Source organism: Camelus bactrianus, chromosome 5 (genome assembly GCF_048773025.1).
Source record: "Camelus bactrianus isolate YW-2024 breed Bactrian camel chromosome 5, ASM4877302v1, whole genome shotgun sequence".
NCBI lineage: Eukaryota > Metazoa > Chordata > Mammalia > Artiodactyla > Camelidae > Camelus > Camelus bactrianus.
Genome location: NC_133543.1, coordinates 85,339,613 through 85,355,982, shown reverse-complemented (window position 1 = coordinate 85,355,982; position 16,370 = coordinate 85,339,613). Strand labels below are relative to the sequence as shown.

At 38.4% G+C, this 16,370-nt stretch overlaps 1 long non-coding RNA gene across 4 annotated transcripts in view; it reads right to left on the bottom strand.

The window, feature by feature from the left end:
• The window catches only part of LOC123615010 (uncharacterized), a 66,260-nt gene that overhangs the window by 46,927 nt on the left and 2,963 nt on the right, over window positions 1-16,370 (bottom strand). For 3 of the 4 annotated variants that reach the window (XR_006722538.2, XR_006722537.2, XR_006722535.2), the window contains exon 3: window positions 12,972-13,072. This is a non-coding gene — a long non-coding RNA (uncharacterized LOC123615010). The remainder of the gene's footprint in view (window positions 1-12,971; window positions 13,073-16,370) is intronic. The other variant, XR_006722536.2, reaches the window with a different exon arrangement.

Here is a 16,370-nt window from a genome sequence, read left to right as displayed (position 1 = left end):
GCTCTAAGAAAATGATTGTTCTTAGCCAGGCAACAGAGTTTTGGTGTAAGCTAGTATGTGAAATATGTAATTTGGAAGTAGGTTTCAGTCTATGACATGAATGAGCCTTTTATATCAAACAAAGAAAAGATTAAAGTGTTTCAGTGAGTATTCCCAGTGCAAAAACTGTTCATCAAGTGAAAATGAAATTTTGGTGAAAGATGAAAAGGCACTTATTCAATAGATATCTTCCCACATGTGCAAAATGACATATGTCTTGGCTTACACATTGCAACACTGTTTGTAATATCAAAAGATAGGCTATAACTCAAACGTCCATCAACAGGAGATCAGTCAAATAAATGACAGTACATCCATCAATGGAATATTATGAAGACCTATAAAAGAATAAACAAGCTGTGTATCACTGTGGAAAGATCGCTAAGCTGTATTATAAAGGAACAAAAGCAAAGGGCAGAATATTGTAAAAAGAGGTGGAGGGAAAGAATATATATACATACTTACCTATACAGGCACAGATTATCTCTGGAATGATGCACAAGATAACGGTAACTGGTGGTACAGGGGAATGGAAAACTGGGTGACGGGGGGAACAGAGATAGGAAAAATCTCTCACTAGGAACACTTTACCTTCAAAATTTCTAATCATGTAAATTTGTTATCATCTCAAAAATAAATTAGATTAATTTTTTTATTTAAAGGAGAAATAAAGAAAAGGCCGTAATTTGTAGGGTGCCAGTTCATGCATAGGGAATGACATGGCTATCAATAGAATAAGAAGCCAACAAACTATATAAAATTTTTTCTGTTTTTCTCACTTTTGGAAATTTTGAAAGTTTCTAGAAATACCCTTTAGAAATGTCAAGCAACTATTGTATGATGAACATTTTTGGTCATTTATGTTCAGTTAAATCTGTGAGTGTCTAATGGGAGAATAACAGTGACAAGCTGCACCACTTAATTAGGATTGAATTTTTTATGCTGTCTTAGTAGACCATAATAAAATCATGTTTATTGTAGTGAATATGGTGATTGGTCTGTCAACATCCATTTGACTCCACCTTTAAGATTAGCTGTCATATCCTTCAAGCCATAAAGCCCATAAGAGAAGATTACAAGGTTCAAGGCTTCATTATCCCTTGTATTTGTTTCTGCGATACTCTTGTTTTCCTAGAGAAAAAAATCTAAAGGCCGGGGTGGAGTTGTGTACATGACCTTGGATCAAAAACTGCATTGTAATATGGCTGAGTAATATTCCATTGTGTGTATGTACCACATCTTCTTTAAACAGAATGAAATAATGCCATTTGCAGTAACATGAATGGACCCAAGTATTATCATATTAAGTGAATTAAGTCAGACAGTGAAAGACAAATATATGATATCAATTATGTGTGGAATCTAAAAATATGATACAAATATTAATTAGAAACCAAAAATAGACTCACAAACATAGAAAACAAGCTATGGTTACCAAAGGGGGAAGGATCGGGGAGGGATAAATTCTGAGTCTGGCATTAACATATACACATTACTATACATTAAATGTATTAACAAGGACCTACTGTATAGCACAGGGAACTATATTCAATGTCTTGTAATAACATGTAATGGAAAAGAATCTGAAAACATATGAACTAACTGAATCACTTTGCTGTACACCAGGAACAAACACTGAAAATCAACTACTTCAATAAAAAAAAACAAAAACAAAAACAACCAAAAACGATTAGCTGTCATATTGCTGGGTTGCCAGTGGTGGCCCAGACTAGTTTAAACCAATCATCATAATCCCATCTCCTTTACCAAGTTAACTGGTTCAGGGACAGGAAGCCTAAACCAAACTTGAAAAGTCTTGCAGTATGTATTAGTTTTCTATGGTCTAGTCTACTAATTTATAGTTAGGCTATGTTTTTATAGCAACTATATTATTTTTTTCTTTATACACGTTTTCAGTTATTACAGTATTTAGGGAATGGTATTTGTAATGAGATCCTTTGATGTATAATAGGTCAGGCCAAGGGGAACTGACTCATGTTATAAAATACTTCCTTCAGGATGGGGCAGAGTTAGCAGATCCCCCAGCACCTTCCTGGCATTGTAGCTCTCCAGTATTTACCTGACACTGAACCTGTCCCTGGGATAGCACTGGATATTGATTGACAAAGGTTCTGTTCCAGAGGTTGCATAGTTTTTTTTGCCAAGGGTCAGACAGAAAATGCTTTGGGTTCTGCAAACCATGTGGTCTTTGTCACAACTACTCAACTCTGCCCTTGCAGCTTGGAAGCAGCCATTAGCAACATGAGCATGGCACCATTCTAATACATTTTCATTTACAAAAACAGGTTTGGAACCACAGTTTGCTCACCTCTGTTCTATTCCTTCCTTCCTTCCTTCCTTCCTTCCTCCCTCCCTCCCTTTTCTTTCTTTCTTTCTTTCTTTCTTTCTTTCTTTCTTCCTTTCTTCCTTTCTTCCTTTCTTCCTTTCTTCCTTTCTTCCTTTCTTCCTTTCTTCCTTTCTTCCTTTCTTCCTTTCTCTCTCTCTCTCTTTCTCTCTTTCTCTCTTTCTCTTTCTCTCTTTCATTCAATCTCCTAGCAGATCATTCCATTGGGGGGATGATATTTAGGATAGGTTACATTTAATTAGAGCTATTTGTATCTTGAGATGTGACAAACCTGGCCTCCTATATTGGGCAGTAGAGACACAAACTCTGGAGTCAGAGAAACTTAGGTGGAATTTCAGTTCTGCTCTGCAGTGGCTATGTGGCCTAAAGCCTCTCTCCTAGCTCCATTTTCCCATCTGTGGAATGTGGGTAAGAGTCTTATGTTAGGGGTGTGTTGTAATGATTAAATGAAAGTGTATGTTAACTGCCTGACACAAAGAAAATGATTAAAAAATATTAGTTTCCTCTCCACTCCCACAAAAACACAAGTGGGCAACGCCCCATCTCAACCATCCATATTTGGAAACCCTCTCTTGGATGGCTAATGTTGGAAATTAAAAATTAATCCTAATTAGCTTTAATTTCAGATGATGCTATTTTTAAAAATCTGCCCACAGTTTCTGGGAATTCATTTTGTTTAGCTCTTGCAGTCCTTTGCATGTTAACAACAGCCAACCACGATGCCACCAAACCATTTAAGCAAAGGCCTTAATTATGGTAACTCTGATAACCCTCTAGGAAAGTAAAGGAAAGCTATAAAATATACTATCAGATTTTAAAGGGCCACTATTGAAAAGAGATCTTGTGAAAAGACTAACAATTTAGATTCTATTTGATGTTTGCTATGACCATGACAAAGCTTTTTAGAACTGGTTTTACTAAAATTTATTAGGGAATTCACTTTCAGTGCCATAAGCAGTGGATTGTAAAAACAATATTACTTGATATTATTCCCCTTTGATAAGTTTAATTTTAAAAATATGCGTGCATATATGAGGCACTAGTGATAGGAAGTACTTTCACAGCAGGAGAGCAATTCTGTGTGTTTATTTACTTTAAAAAACATACTCAGATACTATAAAATAGAGTATATTTAGCACATGCATTTTTGGTTGGGGGATATTCAAGTCCTCCCATAATTAAAAAGCAAAAATAAAAAAAAATTCGCTCCCTCCCTAGAGAAATTATTAGAATCAAAGCTAACATGGCTATTTGACATTTGTAAAGCAATAATATCTTCAAAGAAATAATGTAGCGCAAAAGCAATATAATTTTGAAAAATAATAAGCATCCCAATAGACAAGAGATGTTATTGTTTCAAGCATGAGAAGTGAGAATTGGGTGTCTTGCTCAAGGAGCTTTGTCCTTGACTTCCAGAATCAGAACTCTTCAATACATGACTCAAGGCATTTGTTTCTTGGTTCACTCATTCATTCATTTACCAAACACATTTATTAAAGAATTACCATTTGTGAAGCACTGTGCTAGGTACTAAGAACATAAATTATTTTAGAATCAGATGTATAAGTAGTTGATTACAGTATGTTTTATAAGTGTTACTACAGAAATATGTACCAACAGCTGAGAGTGCTGTGCAGAGGGAAGACTTCATTTAAAGGATGGCAGACCGAGTGTGGGGAAAGAAGTGCTCAGAGACACTTCATAAAGAATGCAAACAGCATCTGGGCTAGGTATTTTCTGAGGATGAAAAGACCAGTAATTCTAGACAGAGTAAAGTGCATGATCAAAATTAAAAAAGCATAAAAGTGCACTTAGCATCTGAGCATAGTTGTGAGTACTTTGATATGACTAGAACATGCCTTCATGGTGGTGGGGGTGTGGGTTTCACACCATATTATAAATCTGGGTCCTTCAACCAGTTGGTCAGTGATCCCTTGGTCACCATATTTATTTTTCCTATGAAGTCTATGCTCTGAATGGCTGAAAACCCAGGTATATTATTGAGGAGAGTTCAGCTTGCAAGGAGCACAGACATGCCTCTGATCTTGGGTGATGGGAATTCACTATATGATATGGAGGAAATTAGGAGGCAAGTATGGGAAATCACTTTAATGGGACAATCAGGCCTCAGAAGAGCATTGTTTATTGGTCTCCAGGATCATCTAGTAATTCTAACATCTCAAAAGGAATATTGGGGTGGTCGTCACATAGAAGGGTGTTTGTTCTTTGTGCACAAGATTCCATTTACGTGATTTGGCTACTTTTGTTCTCTGCTTCTTCCTCCAGCTGTTGTTACTGCCCTCTGGCTATTTCTCAGTTTATTTATCTCATGAGTTCTATTTATTTATTGCTTCTACTAACTCATGGAGTCTGCTTAGTCTCTGTTTAGTTTCCTGGCTCATATATCCTGCTTTGCTTTAAACATCTCTCTTTGGGTGCTTTTATGTAAAAAAAAGAGTTAACCACAGGTCCAAGACTGCTATTCTTAGAAAGATCTGCTTTCAAGGTTGGCCCTGGACTGAAATCTGAGAATTTAGGTTTCAAGAGGGTTCTAGCCATTTACTAAATGACAACTTGGCTCACTGTGCCTAAATTGTTTGTACACACAATATGGTTTATGCTAAACACCTGCTTTCCTTCTCGCAGTCAGAAATTTAGTATGTGCCAGGAAAGGGTACCTATGTGACCAATACTCAGTAAAAATCTTGGGCATTGAGTCTGTAATGAGCTTCCTGGTAGCGAGCATTTCATACCTGTTGTCACAACCTGTTGCTGGAGGAATTAAGCACCTCCTGTGTGACTCTGCCAGAAGAGGACTCTTGGAAGCTTGCACCCTGTTTCCTCCAGACTTTACCCCATGCACCTTTTCCCCCTTGCTGATTTTGCCCTGTATCCTGTCACTGTCAATGCCTTAAGTATGACTGTAAGCTGAGTCTTGTGAGTCCTCCTAGCTGACTGTTGAACTTGGGGCTGATCTTGAGGAACCCTGACACAACCTTGTCTTCAGGCTCCTGAAGAAAGAATATCTTATTCACAATCCACTACTTGGTCCTTATTATGATCAGGCCCCTGGCTATCTCTTCCTCCTTATCTCCCATCACTCCTCCACCCCTTGTTCTAGTTATGCCAGATTCCTTTCTGTTCCTCAAGCATTCCAAGCATGCTCCTGCTTCAAAGCTTTTGTACTTACTTTGTTCCCTCTGCCTCTGCCTTTTCTTCCAAATATCTACATGGCTGTCCTCACTCATGACCCTGCTCACGTGTCACCCATCTAAAATAACTATCCCCTCCCACTCATATTCCTTAACTGTTTACTCCTTTATCTCGATGAATTATTCAGCGCAGTTATCGATATTTTACATTATATACTTTATTTGTTTAGTGTCTATCTTTCCTAACTAGAGTATAACTAAATGAAGGTAGTGACCTTGTCTGTTTTGTTTACTGCTCTATTTTTAGTAGCTAGAAAGGTGGCTGGCATACAGAAAGGGCTCAATAAATACTGCTTGCAGAAGGAATGAATTAATAATGCATCTGTTGGGCATATTTCTCATACCAGGCCACATTATATGCCCACGGAGAGTGTACAGATGTCTGCCTCTAGGTTGGGCATGTGGCAGAGACTGCTAATTATCTATCTGCTCTCTCCTTCTGTAGTGACAGAACCCCTGATTTTTGGCTGGGAATATAGCTACCAGGAATAAAGAGTACACTTCCCAGTCCCCTGTGCGGATAAGAGTGGCTGTGTGACTAAGTGCAGGCCAGCAGGATGTGAGTGGCAGCTGGATAGACAACACCTAGGAAGCATCCTCATAAGGGTGGATTCTATTTTTCCCTCCCTGTTTCCTTCTTGCTGGGTGAAACAGACTGCAAAGCTTGGAATTCGGGCAGCCATCTTGGATCACGAGGCAGCCCTGGTACTGGAAGGTACAGTCAATGGAGAAAAACAAGAAAGAAGAGGCCAGATAATATGGAGGCCAATACCAAGTCCAAAGAACCTACGTTTGGACTTGGACAAGAGTCAGCAATAAACTTCTATCTTCTTTAAACCCAGTCAAGTGCAGCTTTCTCTCACTTGAAGTTGTCTCTAATCGAAACTAATACAAGCACTAATCTCCAGTCTGACTTTTTGAAGTCAGGTGGCAGAGTTACAAAATACAAAGCATGATACCATATGAGCGATTCACTTTTCTAAAAGGAAGCTGTGGGCATGATAGGAAGGCCAGCAAGCAGAATGCTATCCTGTGGGAAATGTCAGCTGTGGAAAAGCATTATACAGTAATGCCCCATCATGACTTTCCTGCCTCCACATACCTGTTCGCAAAGTGATGTTGCTACTCCTTCCATCAAGAGGCAGGGGCTATGTCTCCACCCCCTTGAATCTAGGTTGGCCCATGACTGACTTGGACCAAAAGAATGTGACAAAAGTAACATAATGCCAGTTCCAGGATCTAATCTGTAAAAGACCCTGTAGCTACCGCTTTCGCCATTTGGAATCCTGAGATCACCAAGCTCTGAAGCCGGGTGTAGCTTACCAGAGGATGTGAAACCACGTGGAGGGCAACAGAAGCACCCCAGCGCAGAGCCAGCACCAACCGGCAGGCATGTGAATGAGGCCATATGAGTGACTGCAGGCAGGGCCATCCGAAGTCATTGCCAGATGGCCAGCCTACACAATCATAAAAGTGAAACAGCTGCTGTTTTAAGCCACTAAATTTTGACAAGGTTTGTTATGCGGTCATAGGCACCTGGAAACTAATCTAAGGGAATATCTGTTTCTTGCTGCAGAAAGATCCTATGACAAAGGTAGATATAAGTGAAAAGCACTTAAGTTTAGTAACTTTTAAAGAGAAATATAAAGTCTTCAGCTTACCCACTTTAACATTAAAAATAAGGAGCACAAGTCTTTACTTAAAAATGACGACAAATAGAAAAAAGGAGTAGCATAACATAGTAGAAGGAACTTTGGATGAGGAATTGGTAGAATTGGTGGGTATGGTTCTCTTTTCGTTAACCAGTTTTATGATCTAGAAAAAGTGGCTCAGCCTCTTAGTGCCTCATTTTTTTCAGATGTAAATGAAGCCCACCCCATGCTCACTCACTCATTCATTCAACACTGATTACCCCTGCTGGGAGACATTGTCATGCGGGGTGAGATGACAGTAGACTTTGACTTTCTACTTACACATTTCCGTATAATTTGATTTAAAAAATAATTACCTTTATAACCAGCAAAGATCATAAAGATGTTGTTATGGGCTGAATTTTGCTCCCTAACATTGGTATGTTGAAACCCTAACCCCCAGGACCTCAGAATGTGACTGATTTTGAAGATAGGGCCTTTAAAGAGGCAATTAAGTTAAAATAAGGTTGTTAGGGCCCTAATCCAATCTGACTGGTACATGATATTAATCCAATCTGATCAGTGTCCTTATTAGAAGAGGAAATCTGGATGCACAAGGAGACACCAGGGATCCATGTGCACAGAGGAAAGACCATATCAGGGCTTGGTGAGAAGGTGGCCCACCTACAAGCTAAGGAGAGAGGCCTCAGAAGGAACCAATCCTGCTCACATGTTTATCTTGGGTTTATAGACTCTATAGCAGTGAGAAAATAAACTTCTGTTGTTTAAACCACCCAGTCTGTAGTATATTGTTAGGGTAGCCCTAGCAGACTAACACAGATGTTTTCACCTCGAAAAAGCCCTAGTACCTTCAGGGAGCACATGGTCCTTATTCTTGAGGTGCTCATGTTCAAGTCGGAGGAGAGTGACAATAACTTTTGATACAATGCCACGTGATAAACAGTGCGGTGGAACCACGCAAAGAACAACACGGGAGTCCAGAGGAGGGGGACCCAACTGGCGGGAGAGGGAGACGGATGACGGTGGGTCCAGTGGGGAGGGTTTAGGAAACCTATGCTGGGGATGAAACGCCACTTTCAGTGTTGAAGAAGGAATAGGGGTAACAACTGTCCCATCTACTGGCCTTTCTGCTGACCCTCTGTGCTTGGTTGCCATATGCTGCATTGGTCTCAGATCAGGATTTCAAGAATCAGTAGAATCTCAACAAACACACACACAGAAGTTGGGGACTGGATATACCGATGCAGCGTTGCCAATGTTCCATTTTACTTTTTTTTTCCCCAAAAGGACATTTAAAATGCTAAGCAACACCATCACTGTATCATTAAAGATATTTAAACATTATCAAGGACAATCCCTTATGTTGAACACATTTAGCTTTAAGTTCCTTCCATTGTCCTTGGTTTTTGCACTGCACGTGCAGTAGTCGTACGTATTAGACCAGCATTTGATGGCCACTAGAGCTTCAAAGTAACTTTTATTAATCAGGTTATGAAAACAACATTTAACTTTTTATATGGCAAAAACTAGTTTTTCTCCAAAATCCATACCTCCCTTTCTCCATAGAAATAGAGATTATAGTCGGTAATGGTTACTCAGCTAGAGACTACAACTCCATCCTCTCTTCACAGTGACGTGGGATTGTGTGGCTAAGTTTTGGCTTATGGGATGTAAGCAGAAATAATGTGTAAATGGAAGTTATATGTAATTTCTGGGTCCTCTCTACCTTAAAACATAAGAGACTTGCCTTGGAGTTTCTCTCTTTTCCCTTTCCACAGGTTGGACCACTGAATGTGCCCACAACCTAACTCTGACCACGAGGATAAAGACATTACCTTAGGGAACAGTGAAGCAATAAATGAAAGGAATCTGGGTCCTTGAATGACTTTGTGGAGTAAAAATTCCCTGCCAAGCTGGACTGTTCTCCTTATGTAATGCGAGAAAAAAAAGAGCTTTTATGTTATTTAAGCTTCTGCACATAAATGTATACTTTTTTGGTGTTTCTTTTTGGGAACAGCTTAGTCTTTACTCTAGTAAGCAAGTCCTGCTTTCTCTTGCTTGATTTGATGGCCACAGTGATATCTGCCTTCTAACTTCCCCTTCAGAAGTCCCATGCTACTCCCATGCATTCGACCCACAGGGACAGATATTTACCTAATAGTCCCCTACCTAAGTGTGGAATTTCCCTGAAGGAGAAGCCAGTCACCTTCTTACTACTGTGCATGGTTTCTCCCACAAGTCTCTGCTTTGTTCCCTTTGATCTACTTACGGACTGTGGTTAAGGGAACCATTCCCCTAGTGGTTTGGCTGCTCAGCCAATGGACATGGTTCATCTTCAGGACTTTCCAACCTGCATCTATCACTTCCCTTTTTTACCTTCTGAGCGCTGCCTCTTTCATTTTCCAGAGAACCAGATAATATACGTCTCCTTTCAAATCACAGACACCTTGAACAGTCACTGAACTGGCACTCTGCAAGGTATAACATAAAATGATGAAATAGGGAAAGTATCTGACTTTTCAGTCTACATGGAAAAAATAGACAAATAGGCAATTATAAATTAAAGTGCAAAGCTCTATAATTGGGGTAAGTACAGTGTGTCATGGGAAGACTCAGAAGAGGCACCCAGCCCAGTGTTTGTACAGGAAGGAGTGTGGTCAACAGTGTTGAGTGAAACAGAGGTGTGGAAAAGGTCAAGTAAATGTGTATGTTAGCTGCATAAAGCTGTATGCCTGTTAATTAGTAATAAAACACCATTTTAAAACTTCAAATAATCTAGAGTATGTAAAATAAAAAGTGAAAGTTCTTCCTTCCACACATGCTAATCATAATAGCCATAGTGATTTGTTAATGTTTGGCATATGTTCTTCCAGATGTACAGATACAAAATTAGATATGCCAATATATATCCATGTAGGGTTTATTTTTCAAAAACCCTATCATAGTATACAAACTGCTAAGCAGACTCCCTTTTTCCACATGGACTTGTTTCCTTATCATGCATATATATTTACATAACTTAAAAAACAGTTCATAGATTTCCCTACTAATGATACATTATTTAATAAATCTCTACCTTTTTGACATTTAGGTTATTTCCCCCTTTTTTTTTTTTTTGCTTCTAACGGTAGTGTTTCAAGGAACATTCTATCCATTGGACTTAGTGACAAGTATTAAGTGAAAAGGATTACAATCTCAAAATTCTATACCTGCCCGAGATGGATGTATATGAGAAAAAAGTAGACATTTTTGGATATATGAAGTATCAGAAAGTTACTTGCTGGTTTTCTTTCTGGGGAATTTACTTGAGGAATCACTCTAGCAAAACAAAATCAAAGCTAAACTATATCTCAGGGAGATTTAAAATGTATAAAAACATGAATGAGTAATTAATATGGCAAAGTTAAAAGACCAGAATAGAGAATCATGCATGGTTTCTGAATGGGAAACTTAAAATTGTAAAGAAATCAGTATTTCCCACACTAATGTTTCAGCTGCTTTCAATTCCAAACAAACCCTGAAAGGGGCCTGTTTTTGAATGATGATAAAATTTTCTAGAAAAATAAGTAAGCAAGAATGGCTAAAAAATGTTTACAAAAAGGGGACGGGAGGTTGGTATTTGCCTTTTCAGATGCTGAAGAATTATAAACATACAATAGTTAGAGCATGTTAAGTACTGAAAATAGCCAGATAAATCAGTGACTCAGAAGTGACAACAGAGCTTATAAAATATAAGACGATAATAAGATAATATATTTTAAAGTTACAAAGTGAAGGGTGAGGAATTGTTTCTTTAATAATTAATGTGGGGGAAAAAGGGGTTTTTTGATGAATATTTTATTAGTACTTTGTACCACAGAATATAAACAAATAGATTAAAGAGTTAAAAATTCAGCCATAAAAAAATTGGAGAAGGTATAGAAGAAAGTTTATACCATCTCTTTATGAGGAAGGATTCCCTCGAGCCGAAAAGCAACGCAAGAAACCATAGGAAAAGATAATAGACTTGGCAACATAAAAGTATAAAATTTCTGTACTTAAGAAAAAATACAGAAAAAAGGAAAAAAGGAAAACACAAGCCACCAAATGGGAAAGATTTGTACAACATACGTTCCAAAAACCAGAGTTACTATCACTTGTCAAAACAGTATCACTCTGATACTGGTTAAATCCAATTCTGAGCCTAGTCTGTGCCTAAACCTTCACAGACGAATGTGTCCAAAGGAAAATACAAAACCATGTGTTCTGGCCTAACTTTAAATTTACTGTTAATTGCTTTCAAGTGAGACTTTAGCCCTGTTCTAAAATTGTTATACACTTCCCTAGTTCACTCACTCTCCCATGTTCCCTGACGACTATTTATTACCGTCTTCTCACACTCACACTTCAAACTTCCAGCACCTCTTCCCCATCCTCACTCAACTGATGATCTTGCTTATAGTAGTGATCAGAAGAGAATGTACACACACTCACACCACCATATCCCACCCACTAGCATCTCTCCTCCTGTTTCAGAAGAACCGTCTATGCTCCCCTCTGAACTATTTAAGGACAAGGATCTGTCTCCAGAAATCCCCTAGTTCACTCTCTCTCTACTAAAACAGTCCCTTCAGGCTACAGTCATGACATTATTTTTCACATCGAAAAAAAAATCTCTTTTGTCCCATTTCCCCTCAAATTATGCCATTTCTCACTTTTGCTTTCAACAATCCCTCTAGAAGGAGCTGTACACACCTGCTTTAACATTTCCAGTTCCTCAACTTCTGTTCTCTCTTGAACTCAATCCATTGGGCTTTTACCCCCACCAACTCTACTGCAACTGTTCTTGTTAGTGTCACCAATGACCTTCATTTTTGCTAAACCCAGTGATCAACTCAGTTTTATCTCACATGATCTATCAGCAGCTCTCGACACAAATATCAGCCCCTTTCCAGAAACATTTGGTTCACCTGGCATCCAGAACACCACTCTCCTGATTGTGTTCTTCCTGCCTCACTGTTTTTCATCACTAAAAGGGCCCTCCTGATGGCTCCACAACCTCCAAAAACTGTTCCACCTGTAGTCTTCCCCATTTCAGTGGATGACAACTCCATCTTTCCAGTTGCTCAGACCATAAATGTGAAAGTCATATTTAACTCATTTTCTCATACTCCACTTTCAACCAGACTGAGCTTGTTGGCTCAGTCTTCAGAACAGATCCAGATGCCAATCACACTTTACTATCGTCACTGCTACCAACCTGGTGCAAGGGATTAATACATAACCTCCTGACTGATTTCCCTGCTCCTTTTGTTCTGCACCAACTAGCCAGAGTGCTACTGTTCAGTCAGATTAGCATGTAAGGTCTTTACTGAAAACATTCAGACCCCAGTCTGAGGGTAAAAGCCAACGTCTTCACATATGGTCCACCCCCTCCTCATCCTCACGTCTGCACTCTCTCCTAGCTCACTCACCTTCAGTCATAACAGCCTGCTTACTGTTCCAGGAAAAAGCCAGGTAGCCTGAGCCTTTTCGATGGCTCCCTCCCCTCCTTTGTATCTTTGGTCAAATATCCCCTTCCTTGCCCACTCTCTGTAGCCTCTCCTGCTCAATCCCTTTCCCTCTTTTGCTTTTTTTTGCTTTATTTTTCACCTTCTCACTCATCGCCCTCTAATGTACTATATAATTTTACTGATTTATTTCGTCTATTGCTTGTCTACTTACGTTAGAATGTGAGCTCCACGAAGTCAGAGATTTTTGTTTGTATCATTTTTCACTGATGCAGTCCCAGTGCTGATACATAGCAGCTGTCCAAAAAAGATCTGCTGAATAAATAAATTAATTATGTTCAATGAATATACAAAGGACAAATGGGAGTGTAAATCTCTTCAAACTTTTTTTTTTTAATTGAAGTATAGTTGATTTACAATGTAGTGTTAGTTTCTGGTCTATAGCATAGTGATTTATGTATATATATATACATTCTTCTTCATTATAGGTTATTATAAGCTATTGAATACAGTTTCCTGTGCTATACAGTAGGAACTTGTTTATTCTGTATATAGAAGTTTGTATCTGCTAATCCCAGACTCCCAATTTATCCCTCCCTACCCCACAAACTTTTAAAATGTAACTTAACAATACAGTTGTCCCTTGGTATCTGCAGAGGACTGGTGCCAGGACCACCCCCATGGATACCAAAATTTGAGGATACACAAGTCCCTTATATAAAACGGTGTAGTATTTGTATATAACCTATGCACATCCTCCCATACACTTTAAATCATCTCTAGATTACTTATAATACCTAATACAATGTAACCACTATGTAAATAGCTGCCTACGCACAGCAAATTCAAGTTTTGCTTTTTTTGAACTTCCTGAAATTTTTAAAAAAATATTTTCCATCTAAGGTTGGTTGACTCCCCTGATACAGAACCTACAGATATGGAAAGCCAAGTGTTCATAACAGAAGTCTTAACTACATACTGAGTAATGTCACTTTTAGAAATTTTTCTTAATGACAAAAAAAAAAAAATCTCTAACCTGCTGTGGTTCTCAAATGTGACTGCACACTGTAATTACCGTAATTACCTGGGGGAGTGTTCTAAAATATATTGATTCCTGAGCCCCACGTCAGAGATTCTGATTTAACTGGTCTGGACTGGTGGTCATGATATTAGCACCCTAAGATGATTAGCACTGAGATCCATTCATTCATTAGAGGGTGTAGGTGGTAATCCTGTTTGTATCTTTGGGCCCATATTTTTCATATACAAAATGAAGGGGTTAGAGCACATTATCTGTAAGCATCCTTCCAACTGGGACACTCCATGTTCATATAGGAAAATCTCTTATTTAGGGATTTATAGGAAATATTGTTTCTTCCTGGTAATTTATTGGTATATGTGTGTGCGTGCATGTGTGTGAAAGAAGAGCACATGTATCAGCTTTGCAATGCCCTGAAATTTTTTAAAAAGGTACTTATTTTTTATCATAAAGAAACTGAGATAAATCAAAATTTCACAAAGTTATCAAGCCCTCCATTCCAACAGGTGTCAGGCATGAAGTTAGGAGAAACTGTCACATGCTTCTTGTAGGGCCGACTAGAGCAAGGAACAGGACTCTGAAACCAGGAGAGCTGTTTTTTTTTTTTTTTTAATTGTCATTTGTTTATTTATTTTCACATATGTCTTAGTTCACTGGGGCTGCTATAACAGAATACCATAAACTGGTGGCTTATAACAACAGATATTGAGAAAAACATGTATCTCATAATTTTGAGGCTGAGAAGGACAAGATCTGGTATCTGGTGGGAGCCCACAGCTTGGTTCACAGACATCTGTCTTTTTGCTGTGACCTCACATGGTGAAAGGGGTGAGAAGCTCCTGGGGGTCTTTTTTTTAAGGGAATTAAATCCATTTATAAGGGCTCCGTCTTGTACACCTAATCACCTCTCAAAGGCCCCACCTCCAAATACTACCACACTGGGGATTAGATTTTAACATACAAATTTTTGAGGGGACACAAACATTCAGTCTATAGCAACACAGGACACTGGAAAACATCAGCAAATAGCAAATACTCTTGTTGAAGCATGTAGGTATACAGGATAAAAAGACTTTTGATCCTACAGAAGCCTTCTTATGTTCACTTTGTATGAGTGATTTGCAGCATTTTCTACAATATTCTTTTAAGTACGATGTGTATGATATATACTGCAGTTAGACAAATCTTTCACCAATAAAGAAATAATTTTGTATTAGTTTTGAGTTAGGTCAGTTGCCAGTAATGTTTGGTTTTTCAGCTGAACGAACAATAAATTCAGGCAGCTATTTACATGTGTGGTACACTTGAAAAGAACTTTTTAGAACAGAGAAGCCGAAGTCATTTACTCTGTCATTAGAAAGATAATGTAGCTGAGCTGAATTACCCCATTTAGGGGTGCATTTCTTCCCAAGGGAAACTACAAAGTTATTCCTCACAAGCCGACTTCACTGCCCCCACATAATTAGACACTGGGGATCAGATAAAATGCTGCTGCACTTATCACTGTGAACTACAAACTTTCAAAAAAATCTAATTACTCACTTAGATAACCAAAAAAATGCACTTTTTTAGGGAAAATAACCTGTTTTGGAGAAAAGGTCATTGTATGTAACAGACAGAGGGCTTTATATCCCTGCTTTGTAACTGAGTATGAAATGAGAAAATTCACTTCATATGAATTAATTATTAAGTAATACGTAAATAAGTATAACGTGCTTATAAGTGTAAAATGCCTGGCACATAGCAAGTGCTCAGTGTGTGTTAGCATTTATCATTACAGGGATGATTTATGTGGTTGTTGTTGCAAATATTACTAAACATTACTTACGAGGCTTTGGTTAAATCTTTTTATGATTAACGTAAGACCTTTTATTTTTAACCTTGCCAGTTATGCTACAAAGTGGATTATCTCTGTGTGAACACTGTAGTTCTTGTTAAATTTTTTTTCTTGCTAGTTTCACCACGCAAGACGTCTAGTGTCAAACAGTATTTGGCCAGGTGTTTTACTGATGTTGTAATAGTTTCATTTTATTTTATTTTTAAAGATGCTTTTCTTTTTTTAATGGGTTCACGCAGGACCTCATGCTAAGCATGTGTTCTACCACTGAGCTATACACTCCACCCCTGTAATAGTTTTAAATAGATGGATAGTACAAAGAAAGTGAAATGACCATCGGAGTCCCAGAAACCAGAACCTGGTAGTGAACATGGGTAGTGGGTGGTGGGCAAACTTTACAGGAAAATATTTATCTGTGAGAACCCAGATAACCAGAACCTTATGCACAAGATTCTAATGGATGCCTTTCTGCATTGTACTGGATCTCACTAAGCAATATAATATGTTCTTCACACAGTAGTGGTGTTCAGGTTCTGGGCATAAACCACTTATCACCTCAGAATAAATTTATGTTTGGGCTATGAAAATGATGAAGGTCCATAGAACAACATCTTAGAAGACCATGAAGTCATCCTGCGAATATAGTAAAGAGTCAGCAGTATAATCATTATGACCTAACTGGCTGGGCAGAGTGATGGATCTTTGTTTATTTCACTGAATGCTAATATTAGGAAAGA